This window comes from Centruroides vittatus, unplaced genomic scaffold (genome assembly GCF_030686945.1).
Source record: "Centruroides vittatus isolate TY-2023 unplaced genomic scaffold, ASM3068694v2 contig_630, whole genome shotgun sequence".
NCBI lineage: Eukaryota > Metazoa > Arthropoda > Arachnida > Scorpiones > Buthidae > Centruroides > Centruroides vittatus.
Genome location: NW_027122387.1, coordinates 791,016 through 818,428, shown reverse-complemented (window position 1 = coordinate 818,428; position 27,413 = coordinate 791,016). Strand labels below are relative to the sequence as shown.

Here is a 27,413-nt window from a genome sequence, read left to right as displayed (position 1 = left end):
CTTCACTACAACTATGCTTTACGTCTCCTCTAAGTTTTGCTAATTCTTCAGAAAAATATTTCATTTATTTCTTTATAAAAATAATGTATTCGTCTGAGAGAAAACACGGAAAAAAATGGGATCGTTCGAGCATAAAAATAAAATAATAAACATAAAAAAAAAGTGGCACGAACATAATCGATTTCTCCAGTTAAAGATGCTACAGAATTACACACCAGCGAGCTTCGTACAGTTAAAAACCCATTATACTGTGTACAAATACGTAAAAATTTACTGTATATAATTCGCTAATAAAGCGTAAAATAATACGAATATGCAAATGTTTAAGAGAAAGTGAAGCCTGTATCTGTAGCCATCCGGAGCATTTATGCAATTCTAAACTTTATACGAGCTCCGATGGCCTTTCTAACGGGCAATTAACATCAATTCCAGCTATATTTAGCCATTTTACACAGTAACCAATCCTTAGTTATGCCAGGAGGAAGGATTCGTCCGTGCATAAATTTGCAGACCAGTACAATATCGACAACACCGGATACAACGATCGGAGTAGAACCTTAAAAAAATATATGTAATAATAAATACGACGTTAGATTTTATACGTAAAATTCTCTAACGCATAGTTAACATCCGTTACAATTACGTATTAACTAGATTACAAAGGGAGCGACCGATCTTTAATTACGCCAAAGGAACATTCGCTGGAGCATAAATTTGCAAAGGAGCAGAATGTTGTCCATCCAGGCACAAAAACGGAATACTTACGGCCGAAAAATGAATATAAAAGAAGAAAAAATAACTGTAAAAAACAACAAAACAATATTATTGCAAAATGGAGCGTCGAAAATGGCCTTTGGAAACGATTACATTTCCATCAACTGAATATTTGAACACTCAATGTGTTTACGGCTGACTTGTAATGTAGAAGCATTAAACCACACATTAAGTGTAGTACGGAGTTTCCTTTTTTTTTTCATTTTTTACCCTCCCTCTTCCGATTCCCTTACTTTATAATACATACATATCCGAGCTTTACCCTTTCCTAGCAACGTTTTTTTAACTACGAATTCGAAACTTAATACGTTTTTACGCTGGGTATTTGTCAGCGACTTTTATCCTTCTTTTCCCATCTACACTACACGAAACGAAATCTCTCTATTTTGTTTTATTTAACACAGATTTATCAGGAACAATTGCCTTATATTTGAGCGTAGAAACGTGGATAATTACGTAGCCAAAAAAATCTCCATTGTGATGCTTAAAAATGCATACGTACGAAGGATGAGAAGGATGAGGAGGATGAGGATGAGGAATCAATATCCTTTATCCTTTTTTTTAGAGGAAGGGGGGAAAATTTCGTTTTGTTGTGTTTACCCGACGTAGATTTATCACGTGGACTATACGGAAATTGACTTATCGCATATAGTGGAATTGACTTATAATATGATACTGCAGCATCAACAAAACGGCATTAACAACCGACTAATATAATATCTCGACTAATCTTAATTACTGTGTTTGCGCTGCAGATAATCAAAAATGTTTCTTGTCGCCGGCCAAAGTAGTTTAGAAAAAAAAAAAAAAATAGAAAAAAAAAGAGAGAGGAGGAGGAAGAGGAGGAGGAGGGGAAAAAATTAGTGTGAGGACGATAACGCCAACAAGGGGGCCTGGTGATTGAGTTAATGTTTACACCTCCCAAACCACACTCGCTGATTACTCGATTAATTATAAAAATGATCGAATGACGAAATCTATTTATTTAATTTCCCTAACCCGATATAAACGCTAGTAAAGGGGGGGATAAGTGCAGTGACGCCACAGAATACGAATGGCGAGCGAACCTATTAAAAAGATCTGGAGAGTTTTTGAATTATCGAGAAGGGCATTAATGTCAGCGAAATGACGAGATAGGACTCTTCTTTGATGATATTGTTCGATCAATGCACTGTCGGCACTATAATGACGCCGGGCATATTTCCATGTTTTTTTTTTTTTTTATTCTCTCTCTCTCTCTCTCTCTCTCTCTCTTTCTTTCTATCCCCTTCTTATAGGTTCCCGCCTGTAGATTTTCTACCAGTTCTTATTTTGTCCTTTCACTGCCCCCTTTCCCGAATCAGTGAACGTAATGGTCTATTGATTTTTGGATTTCGCTTTCTTTATATTTATCTTTTTTTAAGGGTAAACACCATTTTTGAATGTCGATATTGAAGATGGCATTTTTAAAGACTTTTTCTTCTCTACCCCCGCAAGCCTGACCTTGAGTGATGATCCGAATTTCTTAATAATTTTCATTAAGTTACATCCGATAAACGTTTACACCGTATCTAGAAGGGCGAATTTCCTCTATTGTTACCGCCGTATGAAAATTATTACTTCTACAATAATAAAACCTTCTATCCAATATACATGGAAGGCACGTATAACAAGCTCCATTCTTTAATTACTTGTACCAGCTTGGTATTTCCCAGGAATCTGGACATCACGTGACCAGTGACAGTGGATGACAGATGAGGGTGTCCCAGACGGGGGTTAGACTGTGGGGGAGGTGGAGAACGAAGGGAGAAAGAGAGAGAGAGAGAGAGAGAGCGAAAGAGAAGGGGGGAAAAAGAGCTCGCGGACGTCCATCCAGCCTTGCAATACAATCAGTCCCAAAGCGAGGGGGTGCTCGAGAGGGGATGAGGTCTTCTCTCGAAATTGGCCCTCTTACCAATTTGCGGAGTGGGGGAAAACTTAGAACTGAGAAAACAAAATCGCTTTTCTTCTCTGCCTCCTTTGTGGCCAAAGTCTTTCATCGGGAATTCCATTTGTTTTCCACTAGTTTATCTTCAGGTATTTCCTAAAGGCCAGTTATAATTATAGTCGTTGGTGTATTCAACCGAGACAAATATATATATATATAAAACTAAAAAGTTGCACGTCATACACCTCTTACAATATCGATAAAGCCACAAAGGGGAGCGCACGCAAATGTTAAAAGGCTTCTATACATCACTCTACTTGCACTTAATAGGCCAAACTGCCAATCGTCTCTTTGGTTCCGATATTAAAGAAACGTAAAAACCTCATACCGGGATCGAATTACTGCAGCTGTTCCTAGGGTGTAATATTCTATAATAATGCTGTAACATTTCCATATATGTAAAGTGGAGTACAAACGTATAACGTGACGTTTATTTCGGAATAATTTGTGAGATGGTGGCAGAGGAAAATGCGTTTTGCTATATAAAACGGCTTTTACTCGTTCGAGATCCACCAATCTATCCCGGGTGAGCCCTTAGAAAAACGCATTTCTGGTCATTTTCGAATGCCCAAAATATTCTTATTTTTTTTAACCCGGTTCGCTGGGCGAAAAAAACTGTAATTTAGCCAGGTCCCCTCGAAACAACGTGTGATTAGGCCGAAAGTAAATATCTTCGTTGGCACTAGAGGCAGCAGAAGTGTCCAAAATTAAAAGCTAAGGAAACGGATATGCGAAGAAGATAAAAGATGGCCCGCACTGTCACAATATATCTTACTGACAAGTAAAACCCTCTTGTCTATAATGGAGAAATCAGTTTGCATTTTCGCACGATCTCAACAAGCAAGAACATCCTGCATTTCACATTTGTAGAGAGAGAGAGAGCGAGAGAGAGTGGAGTTGGGTGCAAAAATGACAGATGAGTTGAAGGACAGGACGAGGGTGGGAAAGACTGTGCCAGGTGTGACAGATGACATATGTCATCTGTCTATCACATATCTGCTAGAGTCGATAAATTATTGCTGTCAAATTGTCGGCAGTTGTAAGGAGGTGTGCAGTGGTCTCTTTACGGAAGAGACTTACTTTAATGACCCCATTGATAAATGCTAACGATTCCGGAAGTTAGAAAAACGGCGCTTGCGCTCTGCTCCACTTCCTCCCGCTATTGACAATGTAAAGGAGAGACTTAGTCGTTTTCCATTAGAGGCGACGACTGCAGAGAGGGCTAATGAACATCATCGACTTTAGCCGCATTAAGTCCGCCCTGCTTACCTGTTGTGGTCTATAAATATGCATACGGTAAGACTATCATTAAGTGTAGAAGATCAGTTAAGCAGCGCGTACGCGAGAAAAGCCGTACAAGAGTTAATGGGTTAGAGTTTCTCCGCTGCAACATATTACCATAACAATGGGAAAGAACAGAAAGAAGTATTGTGGCAACTTCAGCAGTTGCGAAAGACTGTTTCTGATAAGGAAGGATGATAAACGATGAGATGAATGACCGCTGGTCAGGATATAGCCTACGGTTTTGTTTTTCGACATTAAATAAATAAATATACCCCAACGCAGTTATATCTTCCTGGTCGTTTGTATTTTTGTAGCAGTTCCTCCTTCAAGAATAGAAAGCGGCTTGTGTTTCGGGATAATGCAACCAACGTTTAAACACAACCGACGATTTAAAAGGCTAATTTACAATTTGAAACTCGGGCTAGGATGTGAGAAAAAACACGCCTCCAATGATAAAACACACCAAAAAATATATATCACCCCCCTTTCGTGCTAACAAAATTATAACAGAAAATCGATAGGGAAACTTGAACAATACAAGAGGCAAGGATTTTTGATTTATTCTCGTGTTTTAGTGATGAATGAAGAAACGTCCGAAGGGGACCATAACTATTTAACTTCTCTATCAATTTTCATTTTTGTATATTTCGTATATAAATATATACAATTAAAAGTTCTATTTTCGGTATAAATGGCATTTTAATAGAAGCAGCTTGACTTGATGTATGAAATTTATTACCTGTTTGATTAATAAATATGGAAGGAAAATTTTATGAGATGAAATTAATGTAAAGTTATGCCACTCCCGTAGTTTTCGAAAGGAGTTTAAGGATAAATAATTATCTCGAAATTAGCAAAATTCTTTATTATGATACATCGTGGGCGAAAAATAATCGATAACAGATTCGTATGCTCATTTTAATAATTACAAAATATATCTGTAGGCAATTTCGGCGTTAAAACCGTATATTTTTGGGGCATTTTAAAGCGTATTATCGATAGGCCATATTGGAATATAAGGTCTGGATACGGCTATCCGGCAAAAGAGAAAAATAGGAGCGAAAAAAGAAAAATGACGGCTAGGGAGGAATGCTGAAAACGACTTATATGAGGGAATATGTGAACGAAAAGTAAAATAAACCATCAGCATCCTTAGTAGTAGAGTTGCTGTAAAATATTGCTATGAAATCGCCATTCATCCACTTCATTAACTTCACATCACCCCCTCCACTTCAACGTCCGGGTTTTTCAACCGCCATTAACACATCAATGTCACATCAATCATGTCCAGACTATCAAATGAATACAAAACCACAAGTGAATGTTTTTTTACTTCTGCTTTTTCCACGCCTATCGTTTACGTTTTCTCATATCAGGGGGTCCACCGCGAGGTTTTCCCCCTAAAACTGTATCAGAATAGCAACAGGTACGGGCGATTGTTGCTGCCTTCCAAATCTGGTTAAGTTAGACTTTAAAAGAAAACGTAAATTTCTTTATATCGAGCGGTTTCTGTAACCGAAGTAACACGCCAATTCTCCTTCCTACCGAATGAGAACCGTTACTACTTCGTTAGTTATCGTCTCGATCGCGAGATGGAGTCACTGGCGATGGCGGTAAAATTTAAACGCTTTTTAAAGTATTTTTAACTTTTCCTCTATAAAATTACATAGAAAATTTATTCTACTCAGTAAATTAAAGGCACGTCGATGTTTCTACATAAACGAATGTTTAATTCTACAGAAGGGCTTTCGGTTTAATTACGAAAGGGACAATAATATATTTTTAAAGGGAAAAGCTTGGAAGTATTAACAATTAAATCTTTCTAATTATAATATAATAATTTATTCCACACGACCGCTAACGGCAATCTAAAAATATACACGGATTGAACTGCACGTGTATCGTAAGAAGCCATTGAAAGGCATGAAATAATAATTAAAAAGTCCCTCGTCTGGCGTGATTGCAGTACGGCTCCAAAATCAGGATCCGGCGGTAATAAATTCAATAAGGGAATCCGTCCGGCTAATATTTTTGCTCGGCCTTCTCGACCATCTTTGAAGAGATCCTAGTCCTGAACCAAAAGAGTCCTTAAATCAGCTGTCGCTGTCGTTAATGACAAGGCAAGCTTGCAGTGATTAGGGGAGAGGATATCTGGTAGTTAAGGTGACTGTGTCACGTGCACCCGATTAAATTACCCTGGAGTGACGAACGTGAAGATTCCCGGGTAGAGAAAAGTGGATTGTCTGTCACAGTCCATTTTGTCTGTCGGGGGTGACAGACTGAAGAGGGACTCCCACTATTCTCCCCCACACGCCGCCACCTTCTGCAGCTAGCCATTTCACCTCTTTCCTCTAAATAATTAAAAGATATCGTTTCATATCCACGGCCATTTTATTCCGGGATTAATTTATATACCGATACACTAATAATAAAGGGAGAAGAGTTTGGAAATAAAGCATTTTTCGAGACGTTACCAACTTGATTAAATTAGAAGAGTAAGTGGCTTTTACAAACCCCAACTTCTTTTTTTCTTTTCCTACGAAATATAATTATTAAAAGCAGAAATTCGGCAATTTCCGGCCAACATAATATAGTGGTGATAGGCTGTGGGTTGTATGCGCCACTTCCCACGTCGACCGTAAGACATGACGTTGTTTGAAGCTTTTCTTTTTGCTCCGCGTCCCGTTGAGAACATTTGTATGCAGTCAGCCCTTATTCTCCACCCAAATATATCCTTGTGGACCATTTCTCCTCTTATCTGCTACGCGTTATCGTTGCTCTTTACGTCTCGACGGACTACAGATCAACATATACCGTCATCTCCTGCCCAATCTCTGGTCCAAGATAACAAAGATTCGACGACTTCTGTTCTAGTGTGTTGGGCGAAACTAGCCCCCTGGCATCAGTTCGAATATTTTCTGTCGTCCAACGGGAAATTCAACCTCGGGCTTTTTCGAATCTCGACAGACTCATATTTCTTTCCACCCTTCTAATTGTGTCTGCAACGATATTGCAGCAAAAAATAAAAAATAAAAAATGGATAAAAAAATACAAACCCGCATCTCTAAATCTCCCGTGTTTTTTTTTTTAAGTGAACAATCGTTGTAGATACGTTCGAGAAAGGCCTATTTGACGAATTCCGTTTCCTTATTAGACTCATTACATCCCCACTAAGGCCTCGCCAGGAGGCCCAAACCTCCCAGAGAGGATTTTAAACAAAATTGTCACGGAATCAATCTAATTTATTTAATTTCGTTCAATTCTATTAAACTTTTTCCCCCTGTTATATCGATTGTGATTGGCTAGCTGCCTAACGACCTCGTTCCATTAGTCAATTGCTTCTTTGATGATAAATAAAATTAATATCTAAGATCGTTTCTTATAACTCCTAACATGGATCAAAAAGCTCAAAAGCAATACATTTAAGATCTTCATTTTCCAAAATGAACATATTTTTCTAGAAAAGAAACAGACGGGATCGAGAAACTACAAAAGAAATCCATCAAATTTCTTCTAATAGTTTTCTAGAAGCGTTAAACTGAACGTTTTGATTTCTAGAAAATTATCTTCATTTCATAAATGAAACGGATGCATTTCTTTTTTAAAAAATCCAAACAATACTTTCGAGTTGAAACCGAACGTTTTTCTAGACAAATTTTTTTTCTAGAACATGTTTATTTCAAAAAATGAAAAGTACAGATATTATTCTAGAAAAGAAACGGAAATTTTTTTAAAAATAACCAGTCAGAGATTGTTCTATCGGTTTCTGAAAGTGTGAAATTTAACATCTTCTTCGAGCGCCGCGTAAAAGAAAGAGTAAAAATCTAAAAGGAAAAAGGGGGGGGGGAAACAGGAAAAAGGAAACTATCTGATTACCTAGGGCTTCTAAAATTGGGAAATTTACAGAAAACCTCATTAAATGACAGCGAGTTCGGACTATTTCGGCAAAAAGGGGACGTTATCTAAGAAGGAATGATGTTGACATCTATTCCCCAACGATTGTTCGCTGTTAGAGATAATTTTTTTTCTTCTTCTCTTACTTTCCTTCTTTGCAAGACGGACAACAAAATCACCAGAAGTTAGACAAGTGTAAAGATAGCAGTATGTTAACTGGCTGGATACAGCAATTGCTGTAGCAGCCAGTCAGGTCGGCAGCGGAAGATTTCCTGTTGTCCCAGGTCTTGCTAAAATTTTTATTATTGTTGAATAACTTATTTATGTAAGCCGAAACGTAAGTAGTCTAGTTTCACTTTTATGATTATGTTTTCGCTTTACTCCGGGTGTAAATTATTTTTGGATGATGTTATCCCGGAATGATGAGTGCTAGCGGAATAAATTGAATCGTCTGCTGTTTCTGATTTTCCTGTTTATCTCGGAAAAATTCGTAAATTATATCGACCCTTTTCTCGTACTGTATAACGTTGGGTTTTAATTAAGCTCCCCTCTTCCCCCCCGAAAAAAAAGAAAGATTGCAAAATCTTTCTAGATTTAACTGTATATATTTTAATTCTCTTTAGGCCGAAAGAAGATTAGCAATGTGCATTATTACGCCGACTATAAAATCTGATTAGTAGCAATGATTTTAATATCTGCCCATTTGAGATAATGTAGTTTAAATGTTACTTTTTCCTAAATATAAAATGGACGATTTTTATTTTCTCCTATTGCTCTTCTGTTACATTTTACGGTTATTCTTTCATTTCCATAAAAATAACATTCTAATTGCAATTATTAACGTTGAATGTATGCACTTGTCTTCGGTAGCGGACTAGAAAAACCTTTCAAGCATTCATTTCCCAGAAGTTTAATTATTTCCAGTTGATAAAAATTCGTCGTAGTTTGCTACAGTTTTTCACCTGATTCTTCCTCGCTTTATCCATTCACGTTCAAAAGCACAACTTGCCAATAAACGAAAACTTGGCGTCCTTTAGGGAGAAACTTATCGACTCTAAGACGCCTCTGTAGCACTGGCAGTAACTTGATCAAAGTAAGTGCACAGACGCACGTCGGAACAAGCTATTACTGAAGAAAGGGAAGATGAGGGGGTATGAAGAAAGTGGAGAAAAAAAAAGAGCGCAGTCTTTAAAACGCAGCGGGTAAAACCCATAGCAGGAGAGGAGCGGGGCGGTTTTTAAAGGAGTCTGCATTTGATTTAATCAGGTGATGGGACTGATGCTGGCTGCCATTAGCAGAATGCTACGGCTGGCCAAACCCGACCAGAACTTTACCCGGGATCGTACCGAAACTGAAAGCAAATGATCGCCAGAGTGGATAATAATGTGATCTTTTGTTGTTTCGACTAAGGGGTTGGACTATATTTTATGGTTCTTTATACGCCGAATATTTCTTACGATATTTATGGCTTCCCGACTTATTTTCTGACTTTAAATTCAACAGTTTTTAAGGAAAAAATCTCCATACTCTCTTTTATCACGCACAAAACGAAATTTACTAAAAGCAAACCGTGTTTAAACTTTCCTGACTAGAAAAATAAAAAAAAAAAACGTTCCCATTGAGAATATTACTGGTTTATTTAACCCAAGTTTTATAGGGAAATTTATAGAACGAATTAACCGCCATGACGAATTTTTTTTTTCTCTTCTTCTTCTTCTTCTTCTTTCTTTAATCCCGAGAATTTTAGCGTATTAAATTGCAAAACATATTTTTCTCCTCCGGAAATCGAAAAAAGGTCAAAGTGACGCTTGGCTAGCTGTGGCATAAATCAGGATCCGAAAACACGATACAGCTTGTTGATTTTTATCTTTCGTGTAGATGCAGAGGAGCATAAATAAAAATTCTGGGGTGTCGCATCGGTACAGGTGTACTTTTAATACGATTACCGATTTTCTGAGGGGGGGGGAAAGGATTGAACGGGTGATAAAAATCAAAATTATTTCCTCCAGTTGCAGCTCGTATAAAAGATCTAATCTTTCTAAATCTTTAAAAGAAAGATGCAGCCCCGGGCAAACGAATTTGAATTTTTCTGCTTTACACGAATGCTTAAGGATTATAAACAAAATTGCCATTCCATTATTTAATGTGGGGAGTAGTAGATTCGATATGGGATCTAACGAGTAAGGATTAGACATTATTATTTTCTATTTCCTGCTATAAAAACATTAAGATAGCAAAACAAAACGATCTGTATACGTAATGATAGTATTTATACCATTCGATAGCAAGAATTATCAAACGTAGATAAAGAGAAAAAACCGAAGATTCGATACTTCGTACAATCGACGTATCTTCGAATATTCGATGCCCTTTTTTTCCCCTCCCCCTAACCGAATAATATTTATAGAAAATAATTATCCGACCGTAAAATTGTCTTCTTCAAACTCACGTCACGCTCGAATATCCAAACTGGGATAAATTCGAAAACAAATTTAAGCAAATGCGGTCCTTTCATGTAGAGAAGAAGAAGAAGAAACTATATCGCGCACACACGAATAAAAAAAAAGGAATAATGATATATTCGAAAATGAATAAAACATGAATTTATCCAATCAACCGTCGGATAAAATTATATATTTGTAGACTATCCGAAGCAAGTTGCGCGTATCCTATATTCATAATCGTACCAGGAAACTCTATAAAGACCGGTTAAAATATATTCAATTCTCTTCTACTAGGCCTTGTAAATAAAATTAATGTTATGTAAAAACTCCCACTCATTCATTCCTAACGAAAGAATATATATATATATATATATATATATATATATATATATGGATATTCATCTCTAAACTTTTTTTTTTTTATCCCTAAGGTTAGCATGTTTAGTGAACATTACTCTAGCAGAGGGGATTTGGAAATGAATCATTCTCATAGTCAAACCTAGGAGAGAATGACGAGTACCAAGAAAAGCTCAGACCGCATCCATTTATTCAAACCTAACTGGTCTGCCTAAAAGGATGTGGTCCACGTAGGCCAATTATCTTTAACCAGCTCTAATCGGCGAAAGTCGAAACACGCTTCTAAATGTGTTCTAAGAAAGGCCACACTGTTAACAACGGCTTCCATTTTATATATTAGAAATAAAAATAGAAGAAGGAAAAAAAAAAAAAACCTTTGTTACCTAAGATCAAAACTAGGTTTTTTTTTTTCTAGCACCGACAATCATTTTCACTGGATGAAACGTTAAATAGATCCAATTATATAGGTATTTTATTTTTTATTATTATTATTTTATTTTCTTAACAATTCAGAAAATGTTTTTATAGTTTGGTAAATCCTTCGAGATTGATCAAGTAGCGCATTTCTTTATTATTTTTTTCGTCTCTTGTAAAAATTGGAAATAATAATAATAATAATAATATAAAAGAAGAAGCGTGAAAAGTTTTTTTCGTAAGCGCAAGGGAATGCAATAATAATTTTATTTTTTCCCCACATAAAAAGAAGTTATCAATAATTGTTTAAATTAATTTGTTTAGCAGGGAGAAAAAGACGTGTAGGAAGAAGTAGTAGAAGAAAAAAAGGAGGAGGAGAAGAAGAAGAAGAAGAAGAAGAAGAAAAGCGCTTACGCAAGTACTTCGTAAACGGTTGCAAAGGGATTCTTTTGTCTTTCGCGATGTGTTCTTCGAGACAAAGATAAAACAGAAGCAGGCGATAGAAAGACGGCATCCCTGGAAAAAAAAAGAACATTACCATCTAACTCCACATCCCGTGACTGGCAGAATCCGAGAGGCGAAGTAAATCCGAGACAAATCGCCAACAGCCAGGGATAGATTGGATAATGGTAGGCAAATAGAAAATGGGGTCCTTTACTTGCCATTCTGCCGTTCTTTGCAGAAACGGGTGCAAAAATGGAGCGCAGCTATCCGAGAACGACGAAGATACCCAAACGGATAGGAGGAAAATTTCTACTATTATTTCTTCTTCTTCTTCTTTTATTTTATGTAGAATTCAACCGATCATCTAGTATAATTTAAATCGCATTATATGGCTTTTGAATAATTATATTCGCCGGTAACAATGAAGGAAGATAACGTTTCCATTTAATTAAGGCCTATTTACAGCTTTGAGAGAGAAGTGGTGGAAGCCTTATATAAGCTAGAGAAGAAGCGATCTCTGCTGCAACCAGCCAGAATGGAAGCTCTATCTGGAAAATCTTTGTTTTTAATTTAAATTCAACCCTTTCTGAAAAGGATTTTTAATTGAAAAATTTTGGTTTGTTTAAACACCGGATTTTCGTACAAACAATATGCCAGTGTTAAGTAGAAGTGGGTGCCTTGGATCGCCTATTTTTCTTTTAAAATTCCTCTGTTATACACGTAATATCGTTTACAGATCTGGGTTGTAAGCAACGTTGAGCACGGTCTAGTGTTAGATAGAAATGGTCACGACTCAATCAAGGTCGTTTATAGAAGAAAGCCTAATCAAAACAATGCCCGGATCGACTGTTTATCTTTCTACATTATCCTTCCATCTATCGATCGCTGATCGAATCATTTCTGATCGATTGCATTTTTAGCAAATAAGACGAAACAGCAGAAATCGATGGGGGGAAGGGGAACGGAAAACGGATAAAAGTTGTAACTGTGCTTAATTTCTACATACCGCCCGATAATCCGTAGAGAATTAATTCGGGGAAAAAATCAATGCTTTTTTTTTCCCTGGCCCCCCTTTCCTAAAATTGGATTAGAAGAGATTAGTTATAGAGGAAACCGATAGATGGAGCTAGGTGGAAACAGGATGTAAAATTCCATTAGGTGAGATTAAAGTGTTTATACTTGCAAAGTAGGCCAGTCGTTATTCCGTATACGACTCAAATCGAATGCCAACTATAGCTACTTTAATCTCGTATTTAAATTTTTCAACCATAATTATCGTGAATTAGGCTTATAGGGGCTCAATTATTATAGTTTAGGGTAGCGAAAAACAGGATTAATTACGGACGTTTCCTTCCTCCGTATACACGATATATTTTATACTTTTTGAATTACAAAACAGCCAATGAACTATTCGAAATTTGAAATAACTGACTCGTCGTAATTGGTCTAATTTCGTATTGAAATCGAAAACAAACGGTACTGATCTACAGGGAAAAAATACATCTCTCTACCCTTTAGGCATAAATACATGCGTATAGATTGATATAAAAGTAAAAATCTGCAACCTTTACCCTTCAAAATTGCCAATAAATCTCAGAAAAAAATCGCATTTTTTCCCTGTCCCTTGGGGGGAAAATACAGTATTTTATTAACAATAGGGTAAATTGTATTAATTTCAAGATATATTCCTTACCCGGATATACTATTCTTCTCATTGGTTACTTGTCGAATTTAAATTTTTTAAATTGACCAATGAAAGCATCGAAAATTTTCAAACTAAACCAATCAGATTTGAGGATATTTTTAAAAGTCTCTCATTAAGAATTTATTTATTTCTCAACAATTCATTTTCTAATCAATAAAGGAGAGATTTAACAATCAATAACAACATTTTAGGAAAGAAAATAAATAAATAAAAAAGATATGACAGGGAAAAAGAAGGAAATATTTAACCAATACTAGGCTAATGTTAGGTTATTATTACCTCGTCGTTTCATTCGAAAGCTCCTATTTTAAGCAATGTTCCTTATTCGCAAATTATGTATTGTCAAATGCAGAGCGTGGACGAAAAATGATAATTTTTCAACTTTCCGCAACCTCTGACAATTGATCACGTGACAGCGGCACTCGGGGGGAGGGGAGAGGGGGGTTGACGGCCGAGCGGGGAGGAGGAGGAGGAGGCCGGAACGATTGTTACGGAAAAGCATTTTGCTCAACACACGCGCTTAATTTCGAATTAAGATTCTTATTGTTGGCTCAAAATTATATCGAACGATTTTATACGCCCTTAAACAATCGTAACGTGATCGTAATCACGCTACCTGACGTAATACGACGTAGAGGAAGAGAAAAGCCTAAAGTATCCTTTCTCACCCCCCAAAAAAGAATTGCAATTGACTTTTTAAATGCCAAATTTTAGCAAACGTTTAGAATTTTTTAAATAGAATAATATATTACGTGCGATTAAGTAGAAAATTTTCTGTATAATTAGAGAGATTTTTCGACACTTTCCCTAGTCTTAGTCATGCCTCGTTTCGTGACATTCAAAAATAACAGTGCGATATACTACACTACAGGTATATAGAGTCGTAGAGCACATGTCACGTGATGACCTGGAGGGAAGACATTTTTATATCGCCGTAAAGATTTTACGACGACGACGAAACTACCTACTTACGGTAGTTACATGATCGTACGGCCTGTCAAGTAGGGTATTAACGATCTACCTTCAGGTGACTGGCGTAGATTTGTCTCATTCTTTTTCCATCTGTCGCTAGATCTACTTTTGTCAATTCCTACTGATTTATGACAGATTTATTAGTTTCGCTCTAAAAACTTACGTCCACTAGGCTCTAGATTAAAAGTGCCCGTAACGTCGCCCGTCCCCCCTCCTCCTCCTCTTTTAAGTGTTACCGAATTAATAAATGTAGCACACATCCTGAGAGATTATCGAGATAATAGGTAATTTTATTATCCTTCAATTTGTAGGCAGGTTTTATATATATATATATACATTCTTCCCCCCACTTTTTTCCCTCTCCTCCTTGTGTTTATGGCCCTGTTTTAGAGAAATTTAAGTACCCTTCTAACAAGGCACGTTATGGGCCTCGTAGGCCTAACTGATAAGGCACGTAGGCTGTGTTTAACTAAGCGGAACGAATTTTAAAGTGTTTCCACTCCCGAATTTAAATATAAAAACGAGTACAGAAGCGATATTTTTTTTTAATTACGAGAGATCACAAATTGGGGTTCGTGGATCCCGAATTGCTAAGTTTACGCGGTTTAAATAAGATTAAATTGCTCTAATTGTAATAGGATCCATGCTTAAATGTGAAATAACTTAACTGAATGATATTTGATTGAGTTCGAGAGTTCGTAAACGTGTCTAATTGTAACTGGGTTTTAAAGGATTCTAACTGCTTTACGTTTAAAACTGAGTGTAAATGAGATTAACTTTAAATTGCTGTGTATTAATTGAGTTTAATGCTCAAACTGTTCCATATTGAACCGAGATTAAAGGCTCTTAAAGGAAATTTACGAGTTAAAATGCTCCTAAACTGATCTACATTAAGTAGAATTTAAAAGATAACTACCATACATTTAAAACTGTCATTAAGGCTACCTAAATTAAAATAGGAATTTAAATGCTCGTAAACTACTAAGCTTAATTATGTTTAAACTACGTTAAGTACTCAATATTTTTATATATTAATTATGTTTAAAAACTCTAATTTACATTTAATGAAGGCTCCTAAATTATCTACTAGTGTGTGTGTGTGTGTGTGTGTGTGTTTTTTCTTCTAGGATAAAAGATGATAAAAACAAAAATTCAGTGGCCTAAAAATATATTTACGTTAGGGATAATCGATCTTAATAATTCTACCGAAAATTTTACTTTATAAATTGTCTATATATTAAAAAAAAAATCATAAGATTAAGCCGGTATTTCGGGTTTTATTCCGCAAACTACATCCTTATTAAGGTAAATATGACGACGATGTAGGCTAATAGTGATAAAATTACGTAAGGCCTTGGTGGAACTTCGTATATAAGGTCGGAAATTACGTCAAAAATCTTTCGTATCCTCCAATCTTTCCCATCTTACATAAATTACGTCACTATTAGGTATAATTTGAAAAGCGAGTGAAGCGAAAGCACAACCCTAATAACAGGAATCTAGAAACTAATAATGACGTAATATGCGGGGAAAAAAATAGGGAAAGTTTACAGAGCCGAAAAACCCCCCTTTAACAATCCTTATGCACCTAGGCCTTGGGTCGTGTTTAAATATTTTCGAGTACAAACCCCAAGATCTTAGGCCCGAGTTGAAAAAAAAAAATAAATGGAGTTGGAAGGAGGGAAAAAGGGGGAGAAAAGGGAAATTCTATTAATTGAGAAAACGGGCGATTTACAATAGTTCCAAATGACCAGTTTATGTATCAGTTACGATCATCTAAAACTGTCGAATTAATTTAACTCGGGTAGTAGCTTGGAAGATGCGGCGATGACGTAATTTACTCGAGAGGGCAAACGTTAAGATTTAGATTGGTAATGCTTAATTCGCTTTAAAGATCGAATTATGACGTAATTTCCCACAAAGTATAAATGCCGAAAGGTACTAGAATGATGACGTAATTTTCTCTAGGCGCAAACTGCTGCCGGTTTTAATGGTAACGTCGCAATTTGCTTAAGACGAAAACGTAAGAGAGGACTAATCATCGCGTGTCATTTTCTTAATTTATGACTTTAGCCCGGGTGGTGACGTCATTTTCCTAGATGCCGGCTTAAAAATTCTCGATAGAACGATACGCATGGAGAACTTTAAATCCTGAATCGGTTATCGGGGGATGCCAGAGAGCCAGTGTGCGCGTGTGTGTGTGTGAGAGAGAGAGAGAGTTTACACAGATTTTACGCTTGATCTGTTCCGTTCACATTAACTTTTAAGCTATTATTCCGATTCGTAATAAGTTTTTAAAAAAATAACGTAGAGAAGGGGGAAATATACTGAAATAATCGCCTTTCCCTCCACTAGATTTCAATAGTGATACAGCCATCCAATTATTTGGTTCAACTCACTCAAGTGTAAGAGATATCGGCAAAACGGACAGACAATGTAGAAAATGGCTTAATTAGCGACGAACGTCTAAAGGTTTCCAATATTGCTACAAACCAGATGGACAGAACAGATTGCAAAGTGGAACCTGGATGATCTGATTAACCGGGCGCAATGGGGAAAAGGAAGAGGAGGAGGAGGAAGGAAGAGGAAGAGAGGAAAAAAAAAGATACCCAGGCATAAACTCGGCATTAACCTATGGAAAACAACTATCCTTCTACTCGACAATAAAAATTCGGATAATTTGTTAGAGTAAAATTATAGATTTACCTTCTATTAATTTTCTTATTGGGATCGAGTTGAGTGATTAGTAGCAATTTACCATCCGAAAAGCGTATATTTAATGAGAGTCATCATTAGTTATTCTCAAAATCTGCATAAAATTCGCGCTTACTTAAATATTTGCACAGAGTAAAAATATAAAGTGAGAGAGAGTATTACGGGCGATGGAAAACCAAATAAATATTCGCAGACTTTAATAATAATAAATCAACATAATTTACATCTTTTTATAATGCTAATAGACTATAACAATGAAACGCTATCAAAATTATTACTATTCTTTGAATTAACTTGTATCCACCCATAAAGGTTGGTGAAATCTTACGCATTTGCGTGACAATCTTATTCGGTCGCATGCGTGTTTCGTGATGATTATCAAAGACATATCTCGTAGCAATTTCTGTTATAAAATATGTTCGTAGACGTTACTATGGTAACCGGGACATCTTTATCCTTGTCAACATACTTAAGTCTGATCTTCTGTATTTTAATTACAACCAGGAATAGCTCTTAGCTGTTTCCTTATTTTCCTAAATCACTTATTTTAATGGCAAAATACACCGAATTAGATAACAAGTTTGATAGAAATGTTTGCAAATTTCTGCGTGTATCTGCCACTTTTAACCATTCTAAACATCTTATTTATTTATTTTTAGAATAATTTCTTTCTTCTTCTTCTTCTTTTTTTTTTTAAAGTTTTCGCTTTAATTTCTGATACCTTAATTAAAGCGAAAGGAGAGAAAAGAGATGTGGAGATACGGAGATCCTTTTTGCATTATTCACTAAACTCTGACATGCAAAATTCCTGCTTCTGGTATCTTGAATTTGTTTAAATCTGCGTAGCGACTCCACTCCAAAGCCTTTGATTATATCGGAGGGTTGGAAATTTCTTCTCCGGGATGATACAGAAGTATACAAATAATTAAGGAATTTATTCCGAAAGATAATAATTTAACCTGTTATTAATAATAATAATAATAATAATAAAATATATATATCAAGAGACGTGTAATATATATACTGTATATATATAAAAAAATTCTTTAGTTAGTGACAAAACTTTCCTAACTGGAGCCATCGATATTCGATTCTGTTTCGGACCACTAAACCGCAAGAAAAACTACGTAAGAGGACAGCGGACACCGACAGGTACGGACAATGATGTATGACGTCGAAATGGTCAGCGAGCCATACCACCAGCTGGCCACATAAACCAGGATTAAATCACCATCCATCATAGCCGCAGGTCTCACACCAGAATGAGGTATGTCAGCTCCCTGATACCACAACACGTGTACCTGGTTCACCCCCTTAAAGCATTTACATATTAGGAACCTAGCTGCGGATCAAACTACGTTAAATGGTGCTTCGCGTTTCCTTACTAAGAGAGTCATTATGCCAATATAAATTTATCCCTTAGACAAACATAATTTACCGAACGTTATATTGGACTAACACGGTGAAATTCACCTTCATTTACCAGTCAATTGTTATGTAAAAGATCGGGGGATGCGATCGATGGAGAAAACCTTCGATCACGCGATGAGTTCCTCAACATAGCGCAGCGTCACGGTGACGTCTCTGTCTTTCTCAGTCACGCAAACGTGTCCTTAGAGTGAGATTCTCGATAGCATCACGAACCGTTCTCTCACCTCCGCTTTAGCGCTACGGACGGTGACGAAGTAGCCATCGCGACGACTTAACGAGGCCACGGACAGACAGTCGATCAGGAAATTCAATGAAATCGAATACTGCCTCACACACACATATATATATATACGAACCTAATTTCTAGACCGGTTTCGTAAGACCACGCGCGATCATTCCAATACGAGCAAAGGAAGAAATGACGTCACACGAATTCACACTAAACAATTCATCCGACGAGACACCTTTTAATTAAATCCGAATAGCCGCCATAACTCTCGAAGCAGTAAACCAAAATAACGCCTCATCTACGGGATCAGAATTAACGTGGTGTGTGTGTGTGTGTATGGGAGGGTGGGGTGGGGGAAAGAAAAACTCGATTTAAGCAAATTATTTCTAATAAATCATCTTACGGGATAGGTTGCGTCGTTCAATTATCAACGACTTATAATCCCAACAGGGTAGTTATTTAATGGCGTAGAAACGAATCAGAGAAATCCAATCAAAATCATGGCAATGGAATAGATGGTTCCAGAAATTTCATCTCTCGCCCACGTCTCATTTCTAGGAAATTGGATGGTACATCCCTCCTATCCACAAAAAAAAAAAAAAAAAAAAAAGAAAGGAAAAAAAAGGCCGGACTCAGAAACGGGGGAATAGAGTAGGACAGAGACAACCCCTCATTAATCTGTTGTGCGTTAAACTCCGCGCTAGCGTATATTTTTTCTTTTCTATCTAGCTCGGCTGAAATTCCAATCTAGTTTGTAGGGTGCACGCGACTCTTTTCCCTCCCTCGATACTATAACGTTGTTACTACCAATTTCGGAGGTTTTTTTTTATTTTTTATTTTATTTTATTTTTTTTATTTTTTATTTCTATTGTCTGATGAAGACAGCACAATGATTTGTTGTACTCCGACCGTTTCAAACATGGGAATTTGGTCGTCTGTTAACCATTGATGAAAACGTCTCTTACAACAACAAAAATTTTGGCATTTGTAAATTTCTCCAACTTCGGCCACTTTCTCTATTTAATAACACAACCCAGTAGGAAATTTTAAGTTATGCAAAAATCCCCGAAAAGGGAAAAAAAGAGCGAGGAAGGAACAGAAGGAGAAGAAGAAGAAGAAGAAGGAAAAAAAAATCAAATAACGGATTTTTGCTCTATCGGAAAATCGTTATTTAAGGAATTTAAATGGAGGATACCTTCCATATTACGTCATGCACAAGTATCAAAGATCAGGAATGTAAACAGCATTATAGTCATGCAATACATTTAGCCTATATATAGGATGTTATATGGGCATTTTCCTTGACCTTATAAGAATTAAAGTAATAAAAAAAAATTGAGGTTACAATAGAAGAAACCATTATTTAGAGTAATATAAATATATATATATATTTTTAAATCTTTAAACGAGACAAAGCTATTATTGAATAATTAAATAAACCAAGTTTTTTCGTGAATGGCAAACACTAAACATCAAGTGAAGATAAATTCTCTTCAATATAAATTTTTTTATCCTTCTCTCTTATTTTATATTGCTTTAAAAACGAGTTATTTTTAGTTTTAACATTTTCGTTAAATATCGGTTAACGATTTAAACTCGTTTTAATTATTCTATTTTTTACTCTAATGCGATTTTTACGTGCATTTTTCGGATTAGTCAGCCATGTTTTATTCTAGAAAACATGGAAGTTTAACTAGTGTAATTTCTTTTTTTTGTTTTTTAAGCCCTCGTAATGTGGATTATCTCTTCGCTGGAGGGGTAAAGCGGGGAGGGGGGGTGAAGTTATCGTAATCTGTACTACCAATTTGCTTGGCTCCAACAATTATACAGGACATAAAGGGGTTAGAAATTCGAAGAGAGGTCGTATTAGAAACAAACGAAGAACACGAAGTGACGTTTCGTGTTTGGCACAGTTTGGTGTTGTAAACGTCTTTTCTATTTTCATCATGACTCGTTAGTCGAGTATACCTTGTCCTTGCCTCTAATCAGAATGAACTATTTCCATCACCCGAAGCGCTTGTGTTTTATCAATTAAAAGACGAAACGACCCCCGCATATTTTGATTTACTTCTTTTCTCCTTCTTAAATTTAAAAAAAACAAAATAAAAAAAACACCGTAATAAATTACAAGCTAAGCACGTAATTTTATTTCACAGGAGGGTGAATAAAATATGAGTAATAGGCGACACCGCGACCGAACTGAAGCAGCGAATCTCACAGATTGAATAATTCAAGATGGGTAAAAATCCGCATATATGTATTTTTCGCATATATATATATATAGAGAGAGAGAGCTACATACGTATAATTAATATAGAACTGCGTTTAGCGTACACCGAGTTAAACACTAACTCAATATACAGGGCATATACGTATAGAAGAGTAAGTGCGGACTATCCCGAATAAAAACGGGAAATTGTTATTTATACAATGATTTTTATGAAGGTATTATGTACAGATTGAAGCTCTTCCTATCGCCATACAGGTAGAGAATATCCCGAGGTTATAATGAACGAAATATCACGACAGTAATTTAAGTGCCGGAAAGGTTAATTAAAGCTATGCCTCACTTCCGGAATGGCACCTCGGGGCTTCTATAGTAACAATATCGGCACGTAAGGCATGCGCAGTGAGATCCGGTTGCTAAGTGTGAAACGAACAAAACGGATTTCTTTTTCTTTTTTTTTTTTTTTTAATTACAAAAGGAAGATATTTCGTATTACACTAGATTTAAAGATTTATTTATTAATTATTATTATTATTATTTTCTTCCTCCTCCTCCTCCTCCTCCTCTCTCTTTCTTTCTCTCCATTTTTGTATTATTTATAAAAATATCGTTGCTGTGTTGTGAAAAGCAAACGCGTTGTTTTCGATATTGCGTGCGAATCGTAACACGTGAGACGGATAAAAGGGAGGGTGGAGGCGTGTTTCGGTTAACTGTCGCTAGGAGGCATGACGCTGGAGATGTGTAGAAGGGATTTTTACAACGCGACTTTACGATGTGTTTGACGGGTGATTTTACGATCTGTTGGTGAACTCCTACAGACGTAAAAATACTCAATGGTTGATGACGTCACGCACTCACGCTCGTTCGGTCCGAAAGGTAATTGCGTTTAAATTGTCGTAACGTGAATTATATTTTATTTTAACTTTTATTTTATTTATGATTTTTTTTTCCGATCGGCCGATTTTTCACTTCCGTATCACCACTTCTTTTTTTTTTTATTTTTTTTCTACAAAGAGCAGCTGTTAACAAAACAACTGCGCTTCCTTGGCAACCAACGTGTAACACGTTACCATGCCAACTGCACGTTCCCAGCACGTGCGCTGTCGATTTCATCTGTTGCCTATGGTCGTCATGGTAACGCTACTTCTCGCTTCACTTACTAGATGGCGTCCACGTCTGTTAAAAAAAAAGAAAAAAGTGTTGCCAGATCGCATCCGGTTATGATGTCATCGGTCGGTCCGGAGATATTTTTTTTAAATAAAAAAATCATTTAAGGAGGGATAGTAAATGCGTATTTATTTATTTTCCGATTGGTGTATCATAATTCGACGAGTTTCCGTCATTGTTTGGTTAGGTCGTGCATAATTCATTGGAAGCGACGAACAGCTATGTAGCAACACACGCACCGCTTAACTTTATGCTTCTTTTATGACTCGACGGGATACTGACACTTTTCTAAACACATACTCAACAGTTGATCGTCGTTTTGAACCGTTTCAACCATCGGGTTTTTTTTCCCCACTCGGATTTAAATTGAATACCCTCCAACGATACTTATGTATGTCGTTACGGTATCGATCACCTGTTGTCTTTGACCTATTCCCATAGCGTTAGTCATCTATTAAACGCACCTTAAATCGAAACCGTAGCAGAAAAATTTCCAAAAAACGAAAGAATTAAGCGTAAAATCCAATTTAAATCGGAACATTTTAACGTTTAATTGGGGCAAGTAACGAGCGATAAACACACTTAAACCAGTTGCGGCGTGTTATATTCGTAAAAGAAAATGGTTTCGTTCCATAAATCAACAATAGAACCCTGCTACTATTTGTATCAACTATTGATCGTGTTTACGGGTTTTTCTCAGTACCGAAACAAAGCGGTTGCGAGTCTATATTCCGAGTGGTGTACGTTCCTCAGTCGGTTTTATTGATGCGGGTTCGTCTCCTCTAGGTAAAATAATTCATTCCCCCCTTTTTTCCCCGCAAAGAAAAATCGCCTTCTTACCAGACCACGAACACACACACAAATACAGGAAAAAATACACACAACACTAAAGGCAAAGTTACAAAAAGCTAGAGCGGAATTCTACTATAAAACTCTGCATGCATTTATCGAGTTATCTTTGTACTGAAGTGAAAATTGCTTTGATTTTATATCAATATTAATGTTTAATGTAGGCAGAGCATGCAAAGAAAATTTAAATTTTCTGCAAAATAAATATTTTATAAGCTTATATATATATGTGTGTGTGTGTGTGTCTTTGTCTGAAATTACTTTTATATTTATTTATTTTTGTAAACCAACTCTATATATAAATAAAAAGAAGCGAGACAAAATAAAAATAGGCGAAGAGGAGTTGGGATTTTATTTTTGGAATCAAATTCAATATAAGAAATTTGGTAAAAACCGAATACGGGTCCTATTTCGTAACGCAGGAGTGTCATTCCTTATCTAAAATCAATATTATAAGGAAGATAATTTGATAAACACGCTCCGATAATTTATAGATTGTGTGTGTATTACGGGACTAAGAACACTGTAAAATTTACTAAAGACAAAAGAAAAAGGATTAATTTTAAGGATATTTCACTTTAAAAAACAATAAAGAACGTATATAAAAGGGGCATAAATAAATTAGGCACTTAACTTATAATGGAAAGGAGGAGGAAGGCAGAAAAAGTGCTGAACTGTATCAAGTCTAGGTATTTGGATTAACATTCTTTCCTATAATAGATCGAATACCGGAGCGCTAATGGTAGGAAATCTAAATTAATAAGGTACATAAATTCGATAACGTTAATTATATGAAGAAAAGTATTCTTTACAAGAAGAAATAAAGGAGGAACATTTACACTTTATACGCCTCTCGAAATAGGAATAAAAAAACAAGGGGGGAAGAGGAAGAGGTTATAAAATAACCATTTGATAGCATTTTAATTTTCATAAAAGGGCGAATAGTAAAAATATATTTTTAAAAGCTACTTTAGCCTTACGATAAAGTAGAAACTACAGTACTACGGGAACGGAATGTTTACTTTTCACATGATATACTTCGTACACATTTTTTATGTAACAGAAAACGGAAATATAACGGGGTATTATCATAAATGATGTAACTGTATTTTATACTATATTTCACAAATATATAACCCGCTACCGTGTAGAATATACACGTTATAAAACAGTAAGATATGCCTTATGGGATAATCGTGCATAGAAAAGTGAAAACTATTCGGATATTTTCTGAATATAAAATGTCACCGAGAGACGATCTACAATGGAAAATAATTCGACAATACTCGAGTTTTAAACAGTAATTTTCCTGTAATAATTATTATAACGTTAATTCGAAGCGGGTTTGGCGTAGAAGAAGAACACAAAGACCTTTGTTTTACACGAAGAAGATAGCAAAAATGACACGTTATTTCGCATCGAATTATGCTCATTTTCTTTAGATATCACCAATTTATGCAACAATATTGGCAAACGGGATTATAATAATAGTCGGGGATTTAATATAATACAAGATTTATTAAAGCCATCCATCTTTAGCAAACGATAGAATTACAAGAGCTTAAGTTTATGCATTCGTCAAAACAAAAAAAGGAACCAATAAAAATGACGAATGCGCGGATTTGGCACTTAACTATCTTTTATACGTTTAAGTAGACTAAAAGCTTGGCAAATTATACTTATAATTTGTTTTTATAAATTTATATTATACAACAGGAATTTAATTTTCGACGTTTTTCAAAAAATCTTTTCATCGATTTCGATAAAACTGACGTGAGATACCATCTCTTTATGCCTTATTTTACTTTATTATCTTCTAAATATACGTAGCACTATTAAAAGTGTTCGATAAAATGATCGATGATAAAACAGTTTGATCAATCTTGGTCTAATAATAATAATATCCAGACAGACTATTTATGAATGTGGTCGACCAGTGTATATATCAAGGTTATACTCTCCCATCTGTCATTTTTTTAAAGCATTAAAATAAAAGAACGATACGGAATTTGATCTTTATACTGTATAACTATTTCTGTTGAATGTATCGCGATTTGAATTTAAATTTCCGGTGTTTCTTTTCGAAACCGATGGCGAAATATACTTTTGGAACCGTGATAAATATTAAAAGAATTACGTTAAATATACATAATTAAAGAAAGTAGCTTTTGGTATTTGCAGAAATTCTGTAAACAGGCAAGAAAGTTCAGGGAGAAATGTATTTTAGAAAGTTAACCATACGAGTAAAATCGAAAATTGGACAGAATTTGGAAACTATTGGCGCAGAAAATGGTATTGTTTGGAAAGATAAAAATACTTTTATCTGTACGAGACCGTTTAGAATGTTTACATTTACTAGAACCCGAATAATGCACCCCACCCATCGACTTATTTTTGTAATCAAAAACAGAGTTTGACCGAGGGCAGTGGTAACAGAAGCGAACAAAAGGATGTCTTGTTTTTACCCGAGGCAATTCTGAACACACCACATTTAAGAGGTGGTGACAACAACTAAAAACTGAAATAAGGTCAAAGGCATAATTACAGGTGAGTGTCGAGGGCCCTCAGACCCCTAAGGGTCACTGCAGAGTTCTCACCTCTTCTGCTGACCAACTGGGCATTCCCATACCAAGCTAGTAAATGTTATCTTACCGAATGCTTTCTCACGATGTTTTTAAAAACGACATCAGTTAGGTATTTTCCGGTCGTATACAATTAGCCTGGGGTAACCACAGCTGCATTATGGTTCAGAGTACAAGAAAGTAAAATAAGATACTGAGCAATTTTTATAATTGACAAAGTTAATGGATAGTTTTAAATATTACCTTCTTTTCCGCGCTGTAAAAAATCGCATTTTGTCCCTCGTCCGGGTTGTTTATCGATAACGTTTCACGCCGCGCCCACTGTTATCGCCAATTTCTAATGATTTAAATATATAATTAGCGAAGAAACTACTAAAAAGGGGGAAGGAAAACGTTCCCTCGAAAATTCGAAACGGCCTTAAAAAAGGGGAAGTAACTAAAGGAAAGGAAAGAAGAAGAAAAAAAGAAAATAGAGTAGCGAAATAGAAAAATGTCCCATGTTCTAACTAGCTGTCAGTCTTGGGGATAGAATTTCCGACTGACCTCCGACCTCTCCAACAAGCGTGCAACACGTGTCCCGTGCGGCGCAAGATCGCGCGACAGAAAAGAATGCTTTCATATATACCACGTCATCCATCAAGTCAGTATTTTACCAGCTGTAAAAATATGAACATTCAATGGTTTCTTGTATCCGAGATGATGTGGATCAATTTACCTCCCACACTTTTAAGTTTTGGGTGGCGGCGGCGGCAAGTTACGAGTTGAAAAAGTCAATGGGCCGGAGTAAAGCGAGCAGACAAAGTTGGATTACCAGATTGACAGTAAAGCTAAACGTCAAACTATTGCCGGGGACCGAAGAGAGACAGGTGGCCTAGGGAACTACAATATAAAAACCCCCATCCCCATCTGCTAAGTCTGGGTATAGGCTGAAAGCAGATCGTACCCTGCGAGGTAAAATGGTCGGCGGAGACCGAAAATAACGGAATATTTCCGTGCCTCTATTAAGTAAGAACAGGCGATCCATTATAAATTCATTCCTTAGCGGCTTAAACATTACTTGAACTATGAATGAACATTTTTTGTAACGTACGTAGAGGGCCATAAATCAAATTGTCACTTAGCGCCATCTACTGACATTTCGGAATACTAGGACGTGTCAGCGATTTGACGTCTGCTGGTACGTCCTACCAGGTTGGGGATTGACGGGGAGACGTACAGCTGGCAGGGTGCCCCCTCCCCCGATTGACAACGGGCAGAGAGAATCATGCAAATACCCCACTGAGGCCTCGTTATACACGGCCGGTGGCCAGCTATAGACGCCCGGAAAAACATGCCCTTCTTCCCCTTACAAGAGCGCGGTGTTTATGGCACAGGAAGTGTACGTCATTTAGGACGATATTTTGTTCCCTGCCCTTTGTCAAATAGCTACAATAACGGCAAATATCGGCGGAACGTTTTTCTTCCTGGATTCTCTGACGTCCCGACGTTACCGAATTATTTTTCCCCGTCGTCGTCGTTACTAATAAGGCCACAAAACAGCAAACCAGGAAGTGCTTTACTGTTTCGCACGTACTAATGCCCACTTTTACACCATCTGGTTCGAAGCTAATGAGAAAAACAAGTGCCCCGAATTCGGCGGTAACGTAACAAGGCCACGCAGCGGGGATGCAGCGGGGATTGGTACCTCGTCTTCCCTTGGGAAGTCTTTTCCTGCAGTCTGCCCCTAACTGGACCTTTGTCTGCCAGTCGAAACGCTTGTGGACCCGATCCAGCGCCTTACGTAATCCACTAAACTCTATAATTCCGAGCGGTCCTCGTCGGATACTACAGTACCTATCCCTACCCTCGGAATGGCGTGGTCCGATGATGACATTACCTGCCTATTAATTCCGTAAGTTAGTACGTGTACTCGGCCGAGTTCATTGTTACGGCAGGGGGGCTAAAGCAGCGTAATCTGCA

At 36.6% G+C, this 27,413-nt stretch overlaps 1 protein-coding gene and 1 long non-coding RNA gene across 4 annotated transcripts in view; one reads left to right on the top strand and one right to left on the bottom strand.

The window, feature by feature from the left end:
* The window catches only part of LOC136979666 (homeobox protein extradenticle-like), a 73,069-nt gene that overhangs the window by 35,285 nt on the left and 10,371 nt on the right, over positions 1-27,413 (bottom strand). The gene's annotated exons all lie outside the window — the stretch shown is intronic.
* On the top strand, positions 21,538-22,135 carry LOC136979670 (uncharacterized). Its single transcript, XR_010881419.1, has 2 exons — positions 21,538-21,732; positions 21,876-22,135. It is a non-coding gene; the product is annotated as an uncharacterized lncRNA (long non-coding RNA).